This window comes from Helianthus annuus, chromosome 13 (genome assembly GCF_002127325.2).
Source record: "Helianthus annuus cultivar XRQ/B chromosome 13, HanXRQr2.0-SUNRISE, whole genome shotgun sequence".
Classification (NCBI taxonomy): domain Eukaryota; kingdom Viridiplantae; phylum Streptophyta; class Magnoliopsida; order Asterales; family Asteraceae; genus Helianthus; species Helianthus annuus.
Window position 1 is genome coordinate 116,181,279 of NC_035445.2, and position 7,346 is coordinate 116,188,624.

At 35.7% G+C, this 7,346-nt stretch overlaps 1 long non-coding RNA gene across 1 annotated transcript; it reads left to right on the forward strand.

Moving 5' to 3' along the window:
* Window positions 1–579: 579 nt before the first annotated feature.
* LOC110899082 lies at window positions 580–4,184 on the forward strand. Its single transcript, XR_002569910.2, has 4 exons — window positions 580–1,288; window positions 1,378–1,725; window positions 2,769–2,857; window positions 3,849–4,184. It is a non-coding gene; the product is annotated as an uncharacterized LOC110899082 (long non-coding RNA).
* The last annotated feature ends 3,162 nt before the right edge of the window (window positions 4,185–7,346 follow it).

Here is a 7,346-nt window from a genome sequence, read left to right on the forward strand (position 1 = left end):
ACATTGGAATTTTTCGGACTTACCTGCGAAATGACACAACTTTGAGGAGATAACATATACTAAATTTCGAGGACGAAATTTCTGCAACAGGGGGAGAATGTGACAACCGACAAATTTTCAGGTTAATTCGTACACTTAACAAATCATGTTTTATTCCGTAAACGTGCATTAGACTTAATTTCAATTAATTAGGTCGCCATGTGTCCAGCAAAGGTCTTGTAACTTATACACACATGCATGGTTTACTTGTAAATGCATTATTTTAACCATCCATCCAAATCACTTCTTACTTTTATTTTGCATCACATTCTGTCAACATTTTAAAAGGAAAAAGAAGCCAAGACTAACTTATTCATTTTACTTTATAAAAAAAAAAAACCAATCCCATTTTACTGTGGCCATCCCATAGTTTTGGTATTATGACCAACTCATGTCCATACTCTATTCCTTCTTTTTCTCTTCTTGTTGTCAACGATGGGAAGCATGACAAAAGACAAACCATCAATTTTATTAATTATTAAACCCATAGGAGCACTCAACCTCAAATTGTATATCTTTAATTATATAATGTTAAAAACCATCACCTACTACTACCTATGTATAGTACACCATCTCTGTTTCCTTTCCTCTTGTTTTCTTTGTTCAAGATTATCACCATCAAACTTTAAGATTTGAATGTCAGACACTCAATTGAGCATTACCCTAATATTATATTTAGAAATGTGATTGGGAATAATTCACTTCTAATAAAAAGGCCCTAGATATTTTTTTTATATCAAAACCAAACAAACATATCACCCAACCTCCCCTCTCTCTCTCCCGTACAGATCCGGCGACCGGACTCTGGCGACGGCTCCGGCCGGTCCCGTTTGTTTCTCCGGTAGGCAACATCACCACAACCCTCCTCCCCTCTGCTCCTTCTCCCTCTCGACTCGTGCTCTGGCTTCGTTTACGGCTAACACCTCTCTCTCCTACTCTCACTCTACTCTTTTTCTGAACAAATGGCCGATCACCGCTCGATGGTGGCGGCGCTCAAACACAGCGGCAGCAGCTGCGACGTACGACAGATGGGGGGTATGGTGGGGTCGGGTGGCGTCTCAAGGCGGAGAAGGAGCGGTTGCTCCGACAAACCTCCGACAGGCCCGACGAAGCTGATGATGATGATGTGGCCACTGTTGTTGCTGACTGATGATGATGGTGGATGCCGATGATGGACGTCCAGCGGTGGCATTAGCCGGCCGGAGACATTAGGCGGCGGGGGTGCTTTATTTTTCGACAAAGTTATACGGTAACGCTTTCAAGTCTCCTGTTCCTTCTATTTCGTTATTTTCTGATGTTAATGTCGATGATACTGATGTTGATAATGAATCGATGAAGATGATGTTGTAGTGCCGGCTTAGTTTCGGGCTATTCACAGTCAAAATGTTCGGGTTAGGTGTGAACTCGGTTCAAACATGGCATGGTTCAACAGGCTTCTTCATCTCAAGTGCAGTTCAGTTTCGTTTCAGATTCGGGTTTTTCGGCTCGGCTACAGTTTGGGTTCGGTTAGCTCAGTGGTGGTTCGGGACGACACGGTTCATCGGGTCAGATTTGGACTCGGGTCAACTCAGTTCGGGTCCGGGTCAACACAGTCAAAACTCGGTCAACCTGAGTTAACTCGGTCAAACCGAGTCAACTCAGTCAACGACAGTCAACGATGGTCAAACTCAGTCAAACGAAGATCCGGTAAAGTTTAACGATGCGAAATTAGTATAGATTGTTATAGTTCTTAGGTTTTTATACTACGCGAATCGAGCTCGACCGGTTAAACGTTATACATTAGTGATTTATTTACGATTTTTGCGAATTTTTGCAAAAATTTATATATATATTGGTTTGGTTGAATTATTGATTGAGTTTGATTAAAATATCGACGACTTTTATTGTCGGGTTATTCAAAAAATAGAGGAAACTCTGCCCGATTTTCGTAAAGTTCGTAATGCGAAACGTATTCATAACACAAAAATGACATCTATCGAGATTGATGTATTTTTAGAAAATAAATATAAGAGTATATTTATTTTTGCGATGCTTTACAAAACGAGTTTATAACGTTTCGACAAAAGTGATTACAAGATAACAAAACACCGAAACCTATTTTGTATAAACATAGTTTCTTATGTTTAATCCAAACATCTATTATTCGACGATTGTTTAAAATAAATAATACATTTATTGACACGTTTACGACTTGAAAGTTTATAAAATAAATATAATTATTTATATTTATTTTAGATGTCGATAATTCGAATACTTTCGATTACTTTTATAAAATAAATGTAAGTGTTTACATTTATCTCAAACGCCGATAATTTCGAATAACTTTATAATATAAATATAATTATTTATATTTATTTTCGAACGCCTAAACGGCATACAATATTTTACCGTAAGATTATAACAAACGGTATTTAATTACGGCTTACGAAAACTACGAAGTCGTACTACCGTTTCATCTATGCCTTCTATTCGTGACTACTAGCACGACTTCGTAAGTATTTATATTTATATATATAAATATATATATATATCCTAAATCCTTCGGAAATCTAAGTCATTTCCACGACTTAGCATTATCCCGATTATAAACGGGATCAAATAACCATAGATTGGTTATTCTAAGTCAAGATAACACTACCTTAGGGTCGTTTTATTAACGACTCGGTAGAGCTCGGACACGTAGTTTAGCTACGTTTAAAATAGAAACTTATAAGTATTTTCCTTGTTAGGAATACTATAGTTGCACGCTAGCTAATTCAAGTTCTTGGAACAACCTCATGGAATACACACTTAGCTAGCTTTGCACAAGGATATCAAGGTGAGTTCATAACCCCCACTTTTTACTGTTTTACATTTTTATAAATGTTTTCGGGGGTGGAAAGACATGCAAGTTTTGCAAAAATAAACAACTTTTCGTTGAACGAAAACTCATATTTTCTAAACCATATTGCTAATGGATTTCAAGGAACTCAAATGGTTTACGAACGGTTTATACTAAACATACCGGTTTTGCAAAACAAACGCGTATTTTCACAAACGTGCATGATTTTCATGACTAGTGACAGGAATGTCATAGTTACTACAACGGGACTGGGTTGTTCTGCGTACAAACAACGAGACAACCCAATGGGTTTATGTCCCCCCTTTTTTTTCTTTTGAAATACATATTAACTAGGGTATGATTAAGCTATGGAATGAACTCTTGGATCACGTGCGAATAGGCGCTAACTTAGGCACCATTAATCCTTTTAAGGACCACGGAACAGGGGGTAGATCTATCGGGTACGGGCGAGCCCCACTCACGGTCCTTGTGCGACCACTTAGAGTGCTTTTGTGTCCCTGTCGAAGTGAATCGACACTTAAATCGTCTACCGGGTTGAGTGCTTCCTATGTCGGCACACATATTAATGTCTTAGCTACACATTAATGATCAACATGTTCATAGACGCATTACATACCTACTTATAAACTGAACTTTCAAATGTTTTTAAGATTCATTTGATGTAAACTCACAAATACATGGATTTACAAACTTTGGTAACGTTTTTCAAATTATACCTAAGTAAGAGGACGCGCTGATCCTGCTTACAAAGGTTCGTTTGGGCTCGGCCCACTCTCTCTCGTGCAATGCACGAATACTCTTGTGGGCTAGACCCACAACTTTCATATATCATGCCAAGAAAATAATTTTACTATATTTTCTCAAGAACTTTAAAACCGGTTATCAAAAAGATTTATTTTAAATCTTTTCAAGACAAACTATGAACTCGCTCAACTTTATGTTGACTTTTTCGCATGTTCTTTCTCAGGTTACATTTTCAACACTATGGAACGGTTGGAATAGGAAAACCCATGGAAATTCGAGTAATTAGCAGGCGTTACATTTCTAGAAGTCTTAGCTTATATACTTCCACTGTGCAATGAAGATACCGGTCCAGTCACGCCAGCTCTGATATTTTCGGGGTGTGACACCTGAGACAGAGAAGAGAAGAAAAAGGGATCCTCGACCTGGTGTGTGACAACTGTCAAATTTGCATGCATCCGTACGTTAATTAATATTGATTTGTGCTTAATGACTGTGCTAAATTCCAACTGATGATTAAAACTGATTTATGATTTTTGTATCATACATACATATGCATCACATTTCATACTGTCACTCCATTTATTGCACACAAACCTTAGTGACAAACTTGATGCACAAAGCACAGTTAGCACAGTGAGCGGATAATTCAGAAACATGCTGACAATGCCAGCACATAGACAAACAATGTTTTTGAGGCCACTATGAGCTAGAGACAGGATACTACACTAGTATGGAGTGTAGGGAAGTAAGGACCATAAAACTGCATCACTAGGTGATAGTTTAAGTGCCGGAAAGTACCTAAAACCCACTCTAAGTGCAGAGTTCTGCATTAATTACCAAAATGCAGCTTTTTAACATGCTAGTAATGTGCAGAAACATGGCCAAATGGTCCTGTATGCTTTCCTAAGTGTTGGGAATTAAAAGTGTCACACAAAGTTACATAAAAGACACTATACGGAATAACTTAGCACTTTAACGGAACGGTATCTAACCGAACAACCAGACATTACCCGGAACACCAAAATATTGCTAGAAACATTGTTTCACTTTTTCCAAGCTAGTTATGGTCCCCGAACATCATAACACCCACTAAAAATATCTAATAACCAAGATATGTAACTAATACTCAAGATTTAACTAGATTGTAACTAATTTAGTTTAACCTATGCTAGACCCCCTCCCCCCACCTAGTCTATGGGCATTATGGCCCTTACACACTTGGATTTTATTTCATTAGTTTATTAGATCTTGTCTCCCCATGATGAACATATTACACAAAGGATTACATGAGAAGATGGTTATAAATGTGAACCATTAGAACCTTAGCCATTCATTCACCAACATCACAACACCACACTTCTCGCCTTCCTCTCTTTCTTGTGTTCGGCCGCAAACAACAACAACAACATCATCATCATTCATCCAACTTCCATACATTCCATACTCATACAAAGGTGTTAGAAGCAAGATTAGGAAGCTTGGTGGCTTTGAAGATTGAAGGACCTTCACCATTCGCTATTAACCACCTAGTTTATCATCTTCATCTTCTTGAGTTTCATCCCTAGCCTTGTGCTAGTAGTAAGGCTCTTACAATCTCTTGATACTTCTTATAATGTTGGTTAAAAGATAATATATGTTGCAAATCATGAAGAACACTAGTGAACAAGATGATAATCTCTAACATAAAGCTCACTAACATAAGAATACATATTGTTAAGTGTTGTTTTGCTTCTTGATGGTTGATTATTTGTGTTTGTGATGTTAAACATCATATGGAACTTACTAGATTGTGATTAAACACATGATCTAGCAAGTTGAGGTGATGATCTTGTGAAAGACCAAGATGATCATACTTTATGTTTCTCATGAACTTGAAAATAAAAATGATTTTGTGTATGATGAAGTATGAAGCATGTTAGAAGTCTTGTGTAAAAGTGATTTTAAACATAGTTTTCTCAAGTAACCAAGTTCATTTGCAAGATTTACACAATCATTGATTTTAAAGAAACTAACCATGTTTTTTTGGTAGTGAATCAAGTATAGAAATACATTATTAACAAGAAAAATTCAAAAGAATGATTTTTAGAAAAATCATCTTCTAAGTTGTAAAGGACTAAATCTTTCAAGAAAGGGATTTACAAATAAATAACCACACTTTAAGGGGTAACTAGGCTCACTAAAAACACTAGTAAATTACTACAAGTTTTTACAAGATTTCAAGTTCATGATGTAATGCAAATTACATGATTTTGGCTCATGGTAAGTCTTGATTGAATTGTTAATTGATTGTGATGATTTTTACAAAAGAAAATGATATGCTTTGAAAGCATGGACACCTCCATTTACAAAGGAAACTATGGCGAAATTTTCTAAAAATTCCAACACTTAGAAAATATTTCTAACAAGTGTGTTTTTAACTTTGTTTTTCAAAATAAATTTTGCCATAGGTTTTGTTACAAAGATACAAAGTATTGGAGGTTGGTTTTTGTAAATAAAAATGGACAAATATATATTTAAAATATATATTTTATATTAAGACACTTGTGTGAATATTTTTTTACTATATGGAATAGTTATATTATTTTAGGGTAAAATAATATAACTTAACAAATACCACGAAATTTACAACTCCAAAATAATACCAAAAATCACAAGGAACGAAATATAAGTTACACACTTAATATTGTAAAGCCGATCGATAAAACGTAACTTATGAAATATTAAGGAAAATACTCTTATAAGTATATCTTTGGTAACTATTATTTTGGAAACGAAAGGAGTGAAAATATGATTTTCGTACATATTACCAAGTATATCATATTTTCAACAAAAGAGAAAATATATTATTTTTGGGGAGTTAAAAATATATTTTCCTAAGTATATTTAGAAAATATATGATTTTTGGGAAAAATATATATTTTCTGGGAATACATTATTTTTGACAAGTTACCCATATTTTCTGAGTGAGACTTGAAAATATATTGTTTTGGAAATATATATTGGGAATATATTGGTATATTTTTAATTGGAATCATACATCGAAATACGACGCCAATACATGGCTAAAGACACACATACAAAAATACGAATGCACATACATGAGATACCCTCATCCTTGGGAAGGAAATACGAATACAAGTACAAATACATGAGAAGTAGAACTACAAAAATATTGTTTAACAAATTATTCCAAAAATGCAAGTTAAAATATTTATTATTTTAACAACTAATTATATAACTTGGAATAATGATGAAGACACTTGGAAACGTAACTCAAAGACACTAATTAATACTAAGTCAAGGCACGACCCGCTCGTCTAATAAGACCATAGTACATTGTAGGTAGTCGTGTACACCAGAGGACACTTTGAGTTACAGACGGATTTGAAGAACGCAAAATTGCGAGTTCATGTCCCCCTTTGCTTTAACTGTTTTCAGTTTTACAACTTCGGGTGTGAAATACATGTTACAGACTGCTTACAAACAATTACCATGGTATGATTAGCTAAGGAAAGGTACTACTAGATCACGTGAATGGGTAGGCGATTAACTTAAGACCATTAATCCTTGTATAAGGACCGAGGGGCATGAGTGATAGATCTATTAGGTGTTGCAAACCCCACCCATGGGCCTGTGAGTTGGCTGCATGTGGTGACTATGTCGTTCCGCCGGAGGGGCCGGTACGAAATACGCATACAGGTTTGAGTGCTTCCTTTACCAT